The following is a 19,856-nucleotide window of genomic DNA, read 5'->3' on the forward strand; positions in this document are numbered from 1 at the left end:
GTTTGCCAGCTTTTGCTCTCGCTACCGAAGTCGTATGATGCCTTGATTACGGCTTTGGAGACCATCCAACCGGACCAGCTAACCCTGGAGTACGTTAAAAAGCGGCTGATAGATGAATCAGCAAAACGTGCAAATCAATCGAGCCACGTGGAGGACGCTACAGGTGAGTCAGCCTTCACTGGGAAGAAAAGTGGCTTCAAGTACTTTGAGTGTGGTCGTTTCGGGCACAAACGTGCGGAATGTCCCGATTTCCGGCCAGCGGGAAGCACGCAACGTGAGAAATGCACCAAACCAAAATCAAAATGGAGCCGAAAATCCAACGGCAGCGGTGCGCATGCCACGTGTGAGAGTGAAATTTCTTTCATTGCAACCACGGGCAACGGTGCTTTTTCGGCGCCTACTGCGATGTCGAGTAAGCGTATTGAATGGTTTTTGGATTGGGGTGCGACAGACCACATGGTGCGAGATAAGTTGCTCTTCGAAGACATGCAAACACTCAAGCGCAAAGTGTCCATTTCTGTGGCCAAATCCGGCCATACCATCGTGGCAGAATCAGCCGGCACAATCCGTGTCGATATGATGGTAGATGGAAACCGGCAACCGTCGGTGGTGAAGAACGTTTTGTACGTGCCTGAGTTGCAGTGCAATTTGTTCTCTATGCGTCGACTTGAGGACATTGGAATGAGGGTGAAGATTGGCGGAGGAAAAGTGGCCATTGAGAAGGACGGGCGCATTGTATGCGTTGGCCAACGGACCGGTCAACTGTACACTCTCGATATCTACCATCGTGATGGTGCGGAACCAACGAGTGCAAGTGCCATGACACCGAAGAACGACAGCTTTGAGTTGTGGCATCGAAGATACGGTCACCTAGGAGGTGCGAACTTGAAGAAGCTCTGGAAGGACGGTATGATCGAGACAGCGACGGAGATTCGGCAATGGCCCGATCAATGTTTGTGCGAAATTTGCTTGGCAGGTAAGCAGACTCGACAACCTTTTGACGATAGTGTTGAGCGGCGTTCGTCTCGTCCGTTGGAACTCATACACTCCGTCGTGTGTGGGCCGTTTACTCCGACTACGTGGAATGGCAAGCGCTATTATGTGTCGTTTATGGACGACTATAGCCACTTCACGACGTTTTATTTGCTCGAATCTAAAGATGAGGTCCTGGAGAAATTCGAGCAGTACTGTGCACTGGTAACGTCATTCTTCGGCACAAGGGTGTCGAGGCTCCGGTGCGACAACGGCGGGGAGTACACTGATAAGTCGTTCAGGAAGTATTGCCGCACTGAAGGCATCCGTATGGAGACAACCGTTTGTAACCTCTCAAAATGGTTACATTTGTTTTTTGTAAATATTCCCTGTAAATAGTTTTTTTTTCATTATTATTCTTATTATTATTATTATTATTATTATTCTTATTATTATTCTAATTTTTACTTTTATTATTATCCTTACCATTATTATTTTTCTTATTACTACCCTTATTACTGTTATCGCATTTATTAAAATTACGGCTGCTTAAAAATAACATGAATTTAAAATTGAAATGCTTATTCCTGAAATAAAATGAAATTGGAAAAAAATAATTATACCAATAAATATCGAATGCACTCCACCATGAACATCCCCCTCCCTATTCCCATTGTATTACTACATACCACCGCTACCAGTGACAACTGTCATAACCTTGGTAGCGAATCGACAGCAGCGATCCAATAAAACCGTTTGTCAACAGACAAACGGTCTCTAATAGGTGAACCACCACGATAATAGCAAGTAGTGCGCGCTTTATTTCCACTTAATTTTTCTCCTCGAATAGTGAACTGAAAAGTCCCGGTGTGCCCCTTTCATTGTTCTTGGTCCGGTCGGCTAGTGTCCAGTAGTGGAATCCAGAAAGCTTGTGAGAATCCGTGCGCCGCTAGTTCGGAACAAGTTCATCCGGCACGAAGGACCACCCAGTGTGAGCGGCCGCGAGAATAGTTTGGTCCGGCCAGCGAAGTGGTTAACGGCCTACCAGCTGAAGAATCCGTCACGTCCTCTGAGTGCGACGAACTCCACTGCCACTGAAGACACCATTTTCATCCGTCCAGGACAAAGCTAACACCGCGGTGGATGGTGCCGGGACCAGCAGCGCCTTGGTAGACGGTTCAGGCCCCATAAGAAGCTGTGTGGTAATGTAAATCCTATTTTCCTTCCTTCTTTGTAAGATAAAATGCCCCAAATTAAAACGAATCTTATAATCAAATTGAGAACTTTTGAATATTGCTAGCAAAGCCCTGTATTTCCTCCATCTCCTCCAGATTTCGGTTTTGTCCACCTCGACAACGTAAATTTTGACGTAGGACTACGTTTGAGTTTTTTAAAAGGGAAATTTTTCCGCCCATCTCCCCAATTTCCTCTTGGAGCAATTTGAAACGACCCTGAGGCCCAGGACAAAAGCCCGGTTGGGGACAATAGTGGTTCCCAACCTTAAGAATCTCTAACACGTTCCGTACACTCCGCAGCAGAACGGGGTAGCGGAACGATTAAATCGCACGTTGCTGGATAAATCTCGTTCCATGCTGCAAGATGCTGGTTTGCCAAGAGCGATGTGGGGTGAAGCTGTCCTTACCGCCGCTTACATCCTGAATAGAAGTCCGACGTCTGCTCTGGAAGAGAGAAAAACTCCGTATGAAATGTGGTACGGCAGAAAACCGAATGTAGACAAGATGCGAGTGTTCGGTTCAACTGCTTTCACTTGGGTGCCCGAAGAGAAGCGTGGTAAGTTGGACCCGGAGTCTTGAGAAAAATGTAATGGTTGGATACACCACCAACGGCTACAGGATTTGGGATCCTAGGAAGAAAACGATTTTCACATCCCGTGATATCGTTTTTGACGAAAACAGAAAGATGAAGCGTACCGAACCAGTGAAGGTGGTATACGACTCCGACGACGATGATGAACCTGTTGTGAAAGTGGGTGTTGGACCTGAAGCAGCGAAACCGAGCGAAATTGAATCGCTTGGAGGAAGCGAATCCGCTGATGATGAGTACGAGGAATCAACCGGTGCGCTCCCTTCGCAATCAAATAGTGGAAACTCCCCTGCAGAAGTGTCCACGAGGCAAAGCGGACGGGAGCGCAGAATCCCCGGTAAGTTTCTTGATTTTATTACTGGCTTTGAAGCAAATACTGGCGGAGAATGTTTTGCAGGTTCTGCTGATTCCCAAGCGACAGGCGACGTGGAGATGGCTTTCGCATTGAATGCGGAGGCGTTCGTAGAGGACCTACCGTCAACCATCGATGGCCTGAGGAATCCAGATGACTGGAGCCACTGGAAATCTGCCATCAATTCGTCATCAAACGTCAACATCCCACCGCAAAATCGCTAGTGTTTCGAGGGGATTTTAACCTCCAAATTGCCAAATAGCCTCCAAATCATCACCTCCAAGTTGGTTCTAATACACTCCGTTATATGGAATATGGTGGCGCGTCGATCGTCGCAAGTTTATCGTTAAACAGTCAATAGTGAGCTCGAGTCACTACGCAAGAACAAGACATGGGAACTCGTACCGAAACCGGCAGGAAAACACCTTGTGGATTGCAAGTGGGTGTTTAAGGTGAAGCGAGACGATGCCGGTAACGTGGATCGCTACAAAGCGCGGCTGGTTGCGAAAGGCTATTCGCAACGGAAAGGGGTCGATTTCGACAAAACGTACGCGCCGGTAGCCAAAATCACCACTGTCAGAACACTTCTGGCGGTAGCACACAAGAAGAAGTACCGTAAAATCGGGTGTAATTGATCAGAAGGGTGAAATTGATCATCGTATCACACGATTTTATTTATTCGTAATGGAGCACAAATATCAATGTTAGCTGCAGTAAATGAACGTTGCTTGTCGTAACTATTGTCGAATTGTGTGTTGTGAAGTTTTTTGCGTTAAAGAATGTTTCCCAAGTAACACAACATGTCTCATATAAATCACAATGACTTCAATATGACTAATGAGAATGTTTTGTTTCATAGCGAAAAAACTGGAATTTATACTTATATATGACTGGAAAAGCGCAGAAGGTGGAGCTTGTGCAACATATTTTTGTTGCCAAAATTATGTATCATATGGGCTTAGGTATACATAATTATGTATTATACTTTGTCCAACAAACCATTAACGCAACAAAATACTGAGAACATTTGGTAGTGGAAATGCATTGGATGGTCGACAATGAAAAATGTAATATTGCAAACATTGACAAGCCTTCATTTTTGATTGCATAACTGTTATTGATTGATAACTGTTATTTAACACTAAATTAATATGCGAATCAAAAATTATGGTGAAATATGCACTTTTACTTCGAAAAAACAATTCGCCCTTATAAATCGTTCAATATACATTTTTCGACATCAAGCCAAGTAAATATTTCCAAATAGGAATCATCACCTTTTGCAAATTAGTTCATTATTTTGTTTTCTTCTAATACACTGAATTTTTACTGAACTATTATTACTTTTTTTCAAAGCTTCAGAACAAAAATCTCATCGTTATGGTAAATATTCAAAATTAAATTCAAAAATTAAAGATGGTCCCCTTAGACACACTGCATGACGAGTGTTTTGGGAAAAGACAAAAATTGCATTGCCAATAATTTGCCATTGTTTCACTCAAGGCAGTGAAAAGTTTTCAGGGACAACTAGTGTGATCATAAATTTACGGTGTGATATAAGTTTGATAAATCACTTGACTATGACAGCATAAATGAAAGTTGTAGCATGGAAGTTGCTTCTCAAATCTCACGAACCGTTGTTGATTTGTACCCGAAATAAAATAGTTTAATCAGGTTATTACCAAAAACTATTCCGGCAAACTTTATGTTACAATTTTAAGGACCAAATGACTATGAAGTGTTTTCTAAGTATTTATATTTTTTTCCTACAATTTTTCACAAAAACACGTAAGCCCTGCATGAACACAACTGTAAGCGAGTAAGGTAATTCCATTGAACCTTTTTGTACTAAACAATGGCAAATAACCACCATACTCTATTCATTCATATAAATTGATAAATCGGCATTTAGAGCATACCTTAAAAATAATAATTTACTCAAAACATTTGCTTAAAAGTATTCAGTGAACACCATATGGCGAATTTCTTAGCCGGCAGTGTATCATCCATGCTATCAAAAGTATTAAATGTCACTTTTATTGCATTTGTTTTATAGACAACTAGAAAAACTTATATTTGACTGAAAATAAACATAATTTGTTTATTCAGAACATGTTCAAAAAGAATGTATATTATGACATATATGTAACATGAATATGACATATTAAGACTGTTTATTTGTCGTACATGTCTAAATAACCGAAATAAGACATATAACCAAACACATGTTTTGATAAACATAAGAAGACAAATATAAAACATAATATGGTTGAAACATAGTAAACATAATTAGAACATTTTCAGCAAAATGGTAGATTTGTATTGCAAAACAAATTATATGCCTTAGTGGAACATCTCCATTCAAGTTCAATATCGAAAGGTTTAACAAAACAAAATAGCGACTTACGTGAGACATGACATGTTTCAAAAACTTTCTAGCAATCTTTGTAGGACAAACTGTATATTTTTAAATTTGGATTTATGTTTTCGGTGTTACTTGGGTTATTACTATGAAAATAATGTAAAATTTCAAAATCATGCACGGTGCAGTATTGACAAACACCTATGAACTTCTATTTATGAGCAAGGATTTGAACATGGTCTAAACCTGAAAGTTTGTGAGGATGCTTGAGATATATCCACAAACCAGATTTTATCACCAAAACTCGTACCAATTAGCTCATATGGTCGAAATAATTGAATTTCTGTTAGATATCATTGAATTCCTTAGGAAATTGCATACATTTAGGCGTTTTCCGCGTAATTCTTGAAATTTAACTATTCGTTATTTATATAAATATTGCATTGTTAAGAATTTTACAAGCATATTCGGATTCAGGGAGCTCAAATTTATCGTATAGAGTTGTTTTGGAAACTAACAATAATGGCATTGACAAGTGATCAATTTCACCCCGAAATGAGATCCTCTGATTTTTTATTTTAGAGGTATTTGTTAACACTAAAATGACATTTGTTAGAAAATTTCAGTACATAAGTCGATGAGGTTCACCTTCGTACTTGTTTTCCTGCATTTAGTTGTTTGGCATTGTTAACATTATAGAAAACAGACTTGAAAAACAATAAAAAATGAACAATTACGGTACCGTATTCACCAGATGGATGTACGCACCGCCTTCCTCAATGACATACTGAAGGAGGAAAGGGATTGTTCAAATATTACGTAACGCAACGGGGGAGGGAGGGGGTCTTACATAGTGTTACGGTCCACACTAAAATTTAAAACTGTCCATACAAAAGCTGTTATGTGGGGGAGGGAGGGGGTCTAAAATAGACAAATTTTGCGTTACGTAATATTTGAATGAACCCAAATATACATGCGACAACTAGAGGGTCTCCAGAATGTCAACCCAAATCTTGTGTGCCGTCTCAAGAAAGCATTGTATGGCCTTAAGCAAGCCCCAAGGAGCTGGAATGACCAATTCCATTCGTTCGTGACGCAGCTAGGATTCAAGCGGTCCAATGTAGATACCTGTCTCTACCATTTGCGGTGGAGCGGATTCGCCGTCTACTTGTTGCTGTACATCGACGATTTCATCATTGTCTCGGATCGATTGGAGCTGGTGGACAGGATCAAACAACAGTTATCCAACCAGTTTGAGATGTCCGATATGGGGGAGTTGAAACTCTTCCTAGACTTGAAAGTGGATCGAGATTTGAGCGAAGGTACAATGAAGAATAGTCAGCCAAAGTATATTGCCGACCTGCTGCAAAGGTTCGGCATGTCCGACTGCAAACCGGTAGCGACTCCGTGGGAATTAAATCTGAAATTGGAGAGTAGAAAAAAAGGAGATGTAGTGACGAAGAAGCCGTACAGGGAACTCATCGGCTGTTTGACGTACCTGGCACTGGCTTCGCGACCGGACATCAGCGCTGCAGTAAATTTCTTCAGCAAACTCCAATCTGCACCAACCGATGTTCACTGGTGCCATCTAAAGCGTATATTGCGGTATCTGAAGGGGACCGTCACCCTGGGTTTAGTGTTCCATCGACATGGAGGTCAACCGCTAGTTGGATACGCTGATGCTGACTGGGGCAACGACCAAGATGATCGTCGGTCGATATCCGGCAATGTATTACAAGTTTATGATGCCACTGTCTCGTGGATGACCCGAAAGCAAGCAACTGTATCGCTTTCATCAACGTAGGCCGAGTACATATCTTTGAGTCAAGCTGCATGCGACGCTATTTGGCTCAAGAATCTACTTGAAGAGCATGGAGTTGTTTTCCATCATCCGATACCGTTGTTCGAGGATAACCAGTCCTGTACCCGCATAGCTGAGGAACCGAGGGACCACAAGCGAATGAAGCACATCGACATCCGATAAAACTTTATCCGAGAGAAGATCCAGGAAGGCGTTTTCAGAATCATATACAAACCGACATCCGAGCAAGTTGCGGACATCTGCACAAATGCATTGGCACGGAGTCCGTTCGAAATGTTGCGAAACAAGCTGGGGTTGTACGGTTGAGCGGAGGTGTTGAGCGTGCAACCGATCACGTTGCCATGGTCTAATCCACCGGTGTACTAAATTCACTCGGTCTGATAATTGTGACACTTGAGCGGGGCACGCTCCCGTATGATCCCCACGTGATCTGGACCCGCTCTAGTGTCAAAATTCTTCGACCGAGTCAGTTTAGTACACCAGTGGATAAGACCATTAGCAACCTAACTAGACATGGTCTAATCCACCGGTGTACTAAATTCACTCGGTCTGAGAATGGTCTTATCCACTGGTGTACTAAACTGACTCGGTCGAAGAATTTTGACAATAGAGCGGGTCCAGATCACGTGGGGACCATACGGGAGCGTGCCCCGCTCAAGAAGCCATTTCTAGCGTAACATTTGAAAAGGGCCTAACTGCAAAATGTAAACAAACTTGATTATTCATTATTCGTATCATTTTTTACGTAAATTATTCCTACATACTCTTACGGGCATTCAAAATGCATTATTAATGGTAATTTTATTCAAATTTAAAAGGGCCTATCTGAAAATGATAAAACTAAGAGGGCCTAACTGGTCATGAAAGGGCCTAACTGAAAATTTCCATCAAAATCAGATTGGCCCTTCCGTGCATTTTTAATTTTCCTCCATATTTTTCAATATTTAGCCCTTGTATAGTGATCAGCATAACGTAAAAATTGAGAAATGCTCGATTGAAGATTCTGTAACATATTGATTGTTACTATTTTAAACTCATTGCTATCTAATAGTTTTAAACTTTTGTTCGACACTCATAGTCTATTACTGGGCCACATAACGTTTTAAATCTAACATAATATAAAAACTAGTAAAATATGTTGAATTCAAACATCATCGGCAGATAGGCCCTTTTACGATTCTTCAAACCAGTTAGGCCTTTTCAATTAGGCCCTTTAATTGACCATGGTTTCAGTTAGGCCCCTCCAGTTAGGCCCTTTTATTTAACATAGTTCCAGTTAGGCCCTTTTGGAATTTGTTAATTTTATTGATTATTGAATAGATTTTCAAAGTTTTAGAACAAAATCAATCGATTATGCGAGAAAATCAACATTGAATATTGAAAATTCTTTATTGAAGATTCAGTACTATATTGATTATTCATATTTCAAACCCTTTCTCCTATTTACTAGTTTTATACTTGTGTTCGACACTCAAAATAGTCTACTAGGTATCCCATAACGTTTTAAATCTTAAATAACAAAACAACTCGTGAAAATGGTTGAATTCAAACATCATCAGCAGATAGGCCCTTTTACGAGTCTGCAAACCAGTTAGGCCCTTTCAGTTAGGCCCTTTGATTGAACATGATTTCAGTTAGGCCCCTCCAGTTAGGCCTTTTTATTAAACTTAGTTCCAGTTAGGCCCTTTTGTAATTTGTTAATTTTATGGATTATTGAAGTGATTTTCAAAGTTTTAGATCAAAATCAATCGATTAGGTATGTGAGAAAATCAACATTGATTAATAAAAATTCTTTATTGAAGATTCAGTACTATATTGATTTCTATTTCAAGCCCATTCTCTTTTTTACTAGTTTTATCATGATCTTAATGCGAAGTTAGTTGAAAAACTGATTTTTTATCCTGAAAAAAAAAAATCAATTACATTAAAAATTTTGAATAATTTTTATTTGTTAATTTTTATTTGTTGCCTCTAGTTGTGGATCGAGTTCCAAAAGTCGCGATTTTCACAAAAACAAATTCGTTTGTTTTTGTAACAGCCCTGCAAGAATTCTTCTTATACTTCTTCTTGGCATTACGTCCTCACTGGGACAGAGCCTGCTTCTAAGCTTTGTGTTCAATGAGTACTTCCACAGTTATAAACTGAGAGCTTTCTTTGACAAGTTGCCATTTTCGCATTCATATATCGTGTGACAAGTACGAAGGTACTCTATATTCAGGAAAGTAAAGGAAATTTCCATTACGAAAAAAAACCTGGACCGACCGGGAATGGAACTCAGATACCTTCAGAATGGCTTTGCTTTGTAGCCGCGGACTTAAACTGCTCGGCTAAGGAAGGCCCTCAAGTATAAAACAAGTAAAAAAGTGAATGGGTTTGAAATAGATATAATCAATAAGGTACTGAACCGTCAACCGAGAATATCCAACATTTAGCTATTACATTGTTTTTCTCTCGCTTTATTTTATTTAAAAACTATGAAAATCACTTCATTAAGCAATAAAATCAACAAATTCCAAAAGGGCCTAACTGGAACTATGTTTAATAAAAGGGCCTAACTGGAGGGGCCTAACTGAAACCATGTCCAATCGAAGGGCCTAACTGAAAGGGCCTAACTGGTTTGAAGATTCATTGAAGGGCCTAACTGCTGATGATATTTGAATGCAACCATTTTCACGAGTCGTTATGCTATTTGAGATTACTAACGTTCTGGGCCACGTAATAAACCATAATGAGTGTCTAACACAAGTATAAAACTAGTAAAAATAAGTGAATGGGTTTGAAATATCAATAATCAATATGTTGCTGATTTTGTATAGAATAGTTTCCAATATTTAGCTTGTATGATATTGTGTTGTTTTCTCACATAATCATTAAATGTTGTCGAAGAATTATGCAAATCACTTCAATAATCAATAAAATTAGCAAATTCAAAAAGGGCCTAACTGGTTTGAAAATTCGTTAAAGGGCCTATCTGCGGATGATGTTTGAATTGAACTATTTTTACAAGTTGTTGTGCTATTTCAAATTCAAATCGTTGTGAGCCACGTAATAGACCATTATAAGTGTCGAACACAAGGGGTTATCCGAAAATGACGTCCATCAATTGGGGCCTCCTCCAATGGGGGGATGTACGAAAATGTGACAGTGCGTGGATTGGGTATTAGAAAAAGCGTGACAGAGGTGGTAGAAGGGTTCTAGAAATCCCGAAAAACGATGGACGTCATTTTTGGATCTTCCCCAAGTATGAAACTAGTAAAAATCGAATGGGTTTGAAATAGGAATAATCAATATGGTACTGAATCTTCAACCGAAAATTTCCAATATTTAGCTATTATATAGTGTTTTTTCACATAATCGCTAAATTTTGTTCAAGATTTATGCAAACCAATTCAAAAATCAATAAAATTAGCAAATTATAAAAGGGCCTAACTGAAACCATGTTCAATCAAAGGGCCTAACTGAAAGGGCCTAACTGGTTTGAAGATTCATAATAGGGCCTATCTGCCGATGATGTTTGAATTCAACAAATTTGACGAGTTGTTGTGTTATTTGAGATTAGAAACATAATGGGCCACGCAACAGACTTTAATGGGTGTCGAACACAGGTATGAAACTAGTAAAAATGCGAATGGGTTTAAATTAGGAATTATAAATATGGTACGGAATCTTCAATTGAGAATTTCTCAATGTTTACGTTTTACAGATAGGCCCTTTTCAAATGTTACGCTAGATTTTATGAGACGTTTCGAATCATATGTTTTTTGTTTGTTTACCAGCTTTGAAGCTTGCTGGCGGGCCCATTTATTTACGTTTCTTCTAGCGCCACATTTGGAAGGAGCTCATTAAATAATGGAATGCAACGAGCTTTTCAATCTTCCCCTGTAAAATAAAAATCAGCAGGCAGGGAAGATTTTTTTTACTGGTAACATCAGACATACTTTTATTTACTGGTAACATCAGACATGTAACCGCGTAGAAAAATAGCCAGAAAGAGATGAAAATGTCATCACCAACAAAAACGTTACCAGCGCCATTCACATATCATGCTAGTTTTCAAAACAATAACAATGAGCGGCCCGCCAGGAAACGTCAACCGACTGTTTCGTAAAATGGCTTAGTGTCACAATTCTCAGACCGAGTAAATTTAGTACACCGGTGGATTAGACCATTGTGACACTTGAGCGGGGCACGCTCCTGCGCACGTGATCTGGACCCGCTCTAGTGTCAAAATTCTTCGACCGAGTCAGTTTAGTACACCAGTGGATAAGACCATAGTTTGAATTCAAACGTAGTACGCTAAGAAATTTTCAAATAAAATTCTGTCTCTTTTGCCGACGTTCTCACCCAATAAATACGTGTTCACGTGTAGCTCTGCCTATTTTATTAAAGGTCGCCTTGTACCGTGCTATGTCACCATTTACCGTGCGTATAGTTTTCGTCATGATTTAATTTTGTATCTTGAAGAAACGTTGTTGGTGGAGCAACTATGTTGCTAGAAGTGGGCGCATTTAGTTTTAAAGGTTATCCAAACCTTGTTTTACAATGAGAGCCATAGAAAGTTGAAAAATGGCTAAATAATTATTTTTTCACTGAAATCGTTATAGGAGGTTTGACTGTATTGTCCAAACCATTTCATATTCACTCAAAAGCTAAATATGAAGTAGTTTAATGACGACATAACAATAAATCTAATATTATCGAATAATTTCATGAATTTTACACTAATGCACGGTAATAGGAACCATGAATATTAGACAGGGTCCATTCACCGTGCAGTTGTGTTTCTACTGAAAAACAATAAAAAATATAATTTGCATAAAATCTCATGGTTCATACGATAAAATACATGTTACTAGAAGTATCTACGGCGAAAACTGATTGGAATTTTGAAAAAAAAAAATGATGATCTAACGTTAAAATGGAAAATGCCATTATTAAACATAATTCACATGATTTTGACTACTATAACCAGGTTTTTCAGAAGGCTTTGTGACAAGAACTACTTCATTCCATCAGTTTTACCTTATATTGATGACAAAAGAATAATTTGTGAAAATTGTATGAATATTCGGTAGGAATTTGTATGTGTGCACGGTGAATGGAGGCCGCACTGGAGGTGTCTGGTGAATCAACGGTACTCTATGCCCAGGGAAGTCGAGAAAATTTCCAACCCGAAAAGATCCTCGACCGGTGGGATTCGAACCCACGAGCCTCAGCTTAGTCTTGCTGAATAGCTGCGCGTTTACCGCTACGGCTATCTGGGCCCCGAAATATCTCAGGATCTAATTCACCAATTCTCGAAAACTTATTCATACAGACTCAAGTCAAAAAAGTATACAAACTTACACGCAAACAAATTTTGTTGTATAATCTACCTTATCCATGGTTGAATTAAGAACTGCACCAACGATTTTCAACCGACTACAAAAATCTGTTAAGTTTACTATAATCTGGTGAAAATCACTGAGCAGTGCAGTAAATTTGACTATGTCCATACTAGCATCCACTACAAAGCATTGTATTTCAATCTGTGACACCCACCGTACAACACAGTGTGGTCAAAAGTATGATGCTAAACTTCTCAAATCAAGAATGTTTCTAGTCAAAAATACTACAACTCTGGTTAAATCAACAGAAGAAATTTTCTTGTGTAGTGATGTTGACTATGTTTTGGTAGAGTTAACAGATTAATGTAGTCGGTTGAAAATCGTTGGTGCAGTTCTTAATTTTACCATGGATTCAGTAGTTTCTACAATAAAATTCATTTCAGTGTACTTTATCGATCCTACGTGTTAAGCAGGCGGAATTCTACACGTATCGCTCTGTACCAACTCAACTTTTCACTTTTAGAACGTTTAATTTCGGAATTTACAAAACGACGAAAGTAAGATTTTCAACTTTCGCAACCTAACCACTACTTTCGCCGCCCCGTTGTATGGAGAGACAAAGTGACTTAACCACGAATCAAAACAAAACACTACTTGAGCCGATTTTACACTGGTAGAAAAACGTCGAAAGTAACTTGATGAAAAGGCTTATGATTTTGTATAATTATTTTTTTTGGAAAATAATAGAAACTACGTAGTTTATGAACGTGAGCTGATTGTATGCAAAATTTAAGTGGCATACACTGCGAAAAAATGTTAAAAAGGTGATTCATTTTAAAACAGTTTTAGAAGACAGGTTGTGATTCTTCTGAATTAATTTTCTCAAAACCGTATGAAAGTTACTTGCGTCGATTTGAAAAAGTTATTGAGAATTATCAATATCGACAAAGATTCTAAAACTAGGAGAGTTTTTTGAGAGCTTGTGAAATAATGGTGCAAAAATATCGAGAAACCAAAAAGTTATGGAGGTTTGAATATTTTTAATGCGGTAAAAAACGAAGCTGCTGGTAGAGGGGTTAAATACTGCTCTTTATCTGCTGATCTATATAAAATTGGTTGGAGCAGTGGAGAAGCATACGCCTGTAAATCGGAAGGTGCTGAGTTAGAGCCTCGACATCGCAACTGAAATTTAATAATGGAGCGTCACATTCATAGGCATCCAGATATGAGTATTTGATGAAGTGTGCAAATAACTACTAATGTTTTTGCTGTTTCCATGGACTTATCCACGGTATTCTTTTATCCTCGACTTTCTTTTTCTTTTCTGCTCTAAATGCGGGCAATGTTTACATTAAATGACATCCGGACCAACATCCGGACAACGAATGTTCAGCGAATGAACACTAAGTGGATCGTTCAAACCCCGAAAAATGTCTTACGTAATAAATGGACAGCCCCTAAACAGACTGTGCTCAGCATTTTTTTTTTGTTGAACTAATACTGAACAAAGCCTACTATTTTGTACATTTGTTATCATAAGTAATAATGGCACCTACAACTTTTATTCGACAATAGGGTCCTAAAGCCCTGTCTCAATTTTAGTACCGAACGCTTAAGTTTAGGGCAGAAACACATGTTTACTCAATTTTTAAATGATTTTCATTGGTTTGAGTACAAAAAACATTTTTTTATGAATTTGTCACACCCTTTGGTTTAAACTCAAATGTTACACGGTAAAAAATCAGCACGCTCGATTGAATAGATTGATCACTTGACTCAATTCAAAACACCAATCACCATGATTTGTAGGGTTCCAACTTTGGATTTGCTCTACTGTCTCTAGAACTAGACTCTGAAGTGAAAAGCCGTTGATTTTGAACATCATGTCTTTTGTATGAAAGCAATCATTGACAGCTCGTTGTAGAAACTGATTGAGATCAATTCAACCCCTTTCAACAGATGCGAGTTGGTGTCGAGGTAAGATACTAGACTTGCACTCCGAAGATTGGTGGTTCAAATCTGGGTCAGGCGGAAATGTTTATTTTAACTTTTTTTTATTTCAAATCAAAACATGCAACGTTGAATTCAAGTGCTGTTACCTTGATTTTGTTAAGATTCAACAGTAGTGCGAAACCAAGTGCAGAACTATTGATAGCATGGTGCTTATTTTTTACCGTGTAGGTATATTTTGTTTTCCGTGTCCCTTCCGAAATATCCAGGCTATCGACATGATGGAGACACCATCTTCTATGGTGACAGCGGGCTCGATTGGCTTGTCAGATAGATCGGGCCCGGGACATCCTGTCTACTGCAAATCGCTGCAGTTGATATAGGGCATGTCCATTGCTTGGAAATATCAGATAGGAACAACCCCAGTGTTAAAACTATATGCCCTGTGGCATTTTTGTCGAAAAAGTGAATGTCAAACAAGATCACAAGTGTCAAGGTTCATATTTGGAACCATTTTTAAAATTAAAGTTTAAAAATGTTATAGCCGTTATTTGAGCTGGAAAACTTGCTAAAGTAGTTGCAATAACATGCTCTTTCGTATTATTTAATAAAAACAAGAATTCATTAAACATTTTAGGACCCAATTTAGAAATAACACGTCATGCAACCCTGTCAAACAAACGCCTCATAAGCATCTCTGAATGTTCGCTGTATACCTGTTGGATTGAATGTTGAATAAACATTGTAAAGTATTCTTTTAATTTTACTACTGTCTTACAGCCGACGTGAGGTCATTGAATAAACATGTCCTATATTACCTACTATAACACTCCTCCTTTAGGGGCCCAGATAGCCATAGCGGTAAACGCGCAGCTATTCAGCATGACCATGCTGAGGGTCGTAGGTTTGATTCCCGCTGGTCGAGGATCTTTTCGGGTTGGAAATTTTCTCGATTCCCAGGGCATAGAGTATCTTCGTACCTGCCACACGATATACGCATGCAAAAATGGTCAATCGGCAATGAAAGCTCTCAGTTAATAACTGTGGAAGTGCTCATAAGAACACTAATCTGAGAAGCAGGCTTTGTCCCAGTTGGGACGTAACGCCAGAAAGAAGAAAAACACTCCTCCTCATCACACAACCTTCAAATCGCCATCTGCCACCCGAGCTCTCTTGTCCACTAAGCTTCTCCTGGTACCGTCGTCCTCTAGGTCAACCGCACCGTCCTTCGAGCTCCTCTTAACTTCCGAGTTTCTCCAGCACTTCCGAGCTCGTCCTCTCCGATGGCTAGCATCCGCACCTTCAGCCTCGTTCTCAGCATCTTAGCCTTCAACTCTTGGGCACCTCGTCCAAACCACGTCCCGTCCAGACTCCACCTCTCGTCCAGGCTCTATTTCCTCAGCGAGATTCTGCCTCATCGTCCAGGCCATGTCTCCTCGTCCAGGTGCTTCCTCGTTGGTCCCTCATTGAAGCCACCTAAGCGTCCTCCAGGCGTTCCTGGGCCCATAACCTGTTAAAAATAACTACAAAACAAACAACAATATTGCTACCACGTCAGCACTATTGGGATATGCCGTAGATCGGATTATTAATTAAGAACAACTGTTCTGTTCAAAGGTTGGGAACGATCTAACTCATACATTTATTTAACGTCAAATTACAACTATTCCATGGCTTGCTGGTTCATCAAGCGCCTACTCTTCAACACTCCTCCTCGATTGGTGAACTCCTACTGCGTCACGGAATCTTGCCAGCTTCTGTGGTGCCAGCGGCTTGGTCAGCATATCCGCTACCATTTGATCGGTGGGGCAGTAGCGGACGTCGATGAGATTGTCTTCGTGCAGCTTGCGGACAAAGTGGTATTTTGTGTCCACATGCTTCGAACGGTTGTTGACCTTCGTTGACTCCAACTGTTTGATACAGGACTGGTTATCTTCGTGTACCAGCACCAGGGTTGGGACATCAACGGAGAAATCTTGGAGCATCCGGACGATCCACGTGAGCTCCTGACAGCACTCGGCGTGCGCCACGAATTCGGCTTCGGTACTGCTGAGCGCCACGCACGTCTGCTTGCGCGAACCCCAGTATATTGATCCACCGCCGAACAGGAACACGTATCCGGAGTTTGATTTGCGACTGGCTGCATCGCTTGCCCAGTCTGCGTCCACATAGACCTCCAAACCGGAATCCTCGGCCTTCAGCGTGAGCTTGTTGTCCATCGTCGACTTCAGATAGCGTAGGACACGCTTGGCCTCCGTCCAATCGGCTTGAGATGGTGCACTTACTGAACGTCCCAGAATGGCTACGGGTGCAGCGATGTCCGGTCGAGTGTTTACCGCCACGTACAACAGACTTCCTACCAAACTTGCGTATTGGTCGTTGTTCGGTAACATCTTCTTCTCCTCCTTCTGTTTTAGGTGGCCAGGATCCAAGGGATACTTCGATGGCTTCGCTTCATCCATTCCGAATCTCTGCAGCACCTTTTGGATGTAGGCCTTCTGGTTGAGTGTGAAAGCCTTACCATCACGTTGCACTTGGATTTCGAGAAAATGCCGGATGTTGCCCAACGAAGAAACGGTGAAGTGCTTGTTCAGGTCCCGCCTCAAGTCTTCGTACTCCTCCTCGCTGTGGCACGCGATAACGATGTCGTCCACGTAGATCACGAGGTACGTGTTGCCTTGACTACCACTCCGAACGTAGAGACACGGGTCGTGGGCGGACTGCCGGAAACCCATTTGCTTCAACACACCGTCGATCTTCTTGTTCCAGATACATCCGGCTTGCCTGAGTCCGTACAGGCCTTTCTTGATCAAGCAAACTGCAACCCTGTCTTGCGCTTCATATCCGGTCGGTTGCTTCATGTAAACTGCGTCCTCTAGTTCTCCATGAAGATAGGCAGTTTTGACGTCGGCGTGTTTCACCAGCATGCCCCGCTGGCCGGCAACTGTCAGCAACGTCCTGAAGGTGACTTGGCGGACTACGGGCGCGAATACTTCATCGAAGTCCGTCCCGTACTTCTGAGAAAATCCTTGGGCTACTAATCGGGCTTTGTAGCGCACGATGTTTCCGTCCTCGTCCAGTTTTCGCTTGAAAATCCATTTCGACCCGACGACTTGGCGATTGGCGGGCAAAGTGGTCAGCGTCCAGGTGCGGTTCTTGGCGTGTGACTTGATCTCGTCGTCCATTGCTGCAATCCACTGTTCCGCTTCAGGACCCTCGATTGCTTGCTTGTAGGTCCTCGGCTCCGAGATCGCTTTTCGCAGCATACCAGTCGTTTCCCGGTACCGCAGGGGCGCAACCCCCTTCGTGCTGCGGCTTGACCTCCGAGGCATTACAACTTCATCTTCACTGACTTCATCTTCTTCTACTTCACAGGTCGAATCATACAGGCTGGAATCGGAATCCGCCGGCGTAGCCTCCTCCTCAAAAGTTCCTTCGTCATCGCTGTCATCTTCAACTTCTTCATTTGCATCGAGTGTGTCTTGCGGTATTACCGACTCGTATTCCACGGTTGTCGGAGATGGTTGACCTTGCTGGCTGACTGCTTCTTCTTCTTCGACGAATCTTGCATCACGGCTGATCACGACTTCGTTCGTAGCTTGATCGATGAACCGGAAGGCTTTGTGGTGATCCGAGTAACCGACAAACGTTAGCTTGATTGCTTTCGGTTCCAGCTTCGTCCGCTTGACTTTGGGAATGTGGACGAACGCTGCACATCCGAACCTCTTGAGATTTCCGTAGTCTGGTTTCTTGCCGAACCAAAGTTCGTGTGGAGTCTTCTCTACCGACCGAGACGGCAGCATGTTCTGCAAATGCACCGCCGTGTTGACCGCTTCTGCCCAGAAACGGTAGCCCATCTTCGCATCGAGCAGCATGCAGCGTGCCATCTCCACGATAGTTCGGTTCTTGCGCTCCGCAACTCCATTCTGCTGCGGTGTGTAGCTTGTCGTGTATTGCGGAACGATTCCGTTCGCCCTGTAGAACTTGCCCAGCCGCTTCGCCTTATACTCGCCTCCCTGGTCGGAGCGAATAATCACGGGATTCCTTCCGAAACGATTCCTGACCATGTTGACATACTCCTCAATTTTCTCCACGGCCTCTAACTTGCGCTTTGGAAAATATACCATGGTGTACCGACTGTAGTCGTCGATCATCGTGAGGAAGTATCTTGATCCACCTGGCGACGTCGTGTTCATTGGACCGCAGATGTCCGTGTGAACGATGTCCAGAACCTTTGATGATTGTCGTGCGGCCTTCTTGGGAAATGGTTACCTTGGTAACTTCCCTTCCGCACAGCACTCGCACGGACGCTGGATGTTGCACTTGCGCATGGCCACTCCTGTAGCCAAATCCTCTCGCACCACTCGCTAGATCGCTTCAGGATCTCGATGGCCAAGCCTTCGGTGCCACACGTGGACACAATCCTTCGGATGGTTCGCAGTTGCCACTTGCATACCTTGCTCCTTGACAACCTTCAGGTAGAACAAACCGCCGACCTTGCGGGCTACAGCGGCTACCACTCCTCTGCACTTGATGACACATCCTTGGGCCTGCGAAAAATGTACGTCTGCACCCTTCGCCAGTAATCTGCTCACCGAAATCAAGTTGGACTCCAGTTCAGGGATGTAGTAAACATCCGACAGGGTAACCTCGTGTTCTTCGCCTTGGTTGTCACAGCATAGCAGCTTTCCGGAACCGATTCCCTTCACGTGCGTCTGGTTGCCGTCCGCCAGGGTGATGTATGTCCCCGGACAGCTCCACATCTCTTCAAAAAACGTTCGGTCTGCGCACATGTGGGATGTCGCGCCCGAATCAACCACCCACGCCTTGGATGGTTTTCGTCGATCGCAGCCTGCCATGAACGCGTACGATGACAGCTTGCCAATTTTCGCACTTTTACCTCTTGCAGCTGGCTTCGGTTTTCTTCCACCGCTCGGTTGATTGCTGACTTCACGCTCGGACTTCGCTAGGGGACATTCACGCTTCAGGTGGCCCGGCTTGTTGCACCGGTGGCAAATCACGCTTCGCTTCTCCCCGCCCGCTCGCAGCATCGCTTCTCCGTGGTGGGACTTCTCCGTTCGCTTCTGAGCTTCGTCGAGCAGCTTCCGCTTCACCAGTTCCATCGTCAGTTCTTCATCGGACCTGCTCTCCAGCGCCGTCGTGAGCGTGTCGAAACTCTCCGGCATGCTCTTCAGCACCATCGCGACTTGAAGGCTTGATTTCAGCTCCTGCCCAGCGTTGGCCAGG

This window comes from Aedes aegypti, chromosome 2 (assembly GCF_002204515.2).
Source record: "Aedes aegypti strain LVP_AGWG chromosome 2, AaegL5.0 Primary Assembly, whole genome shotgun sequence".
Lineage (NCBI taxonomy): Eukaryota > Metazoa > Arthropoda > Insecta > Diptera > Culicidae > Aedes > Aedes aegypti.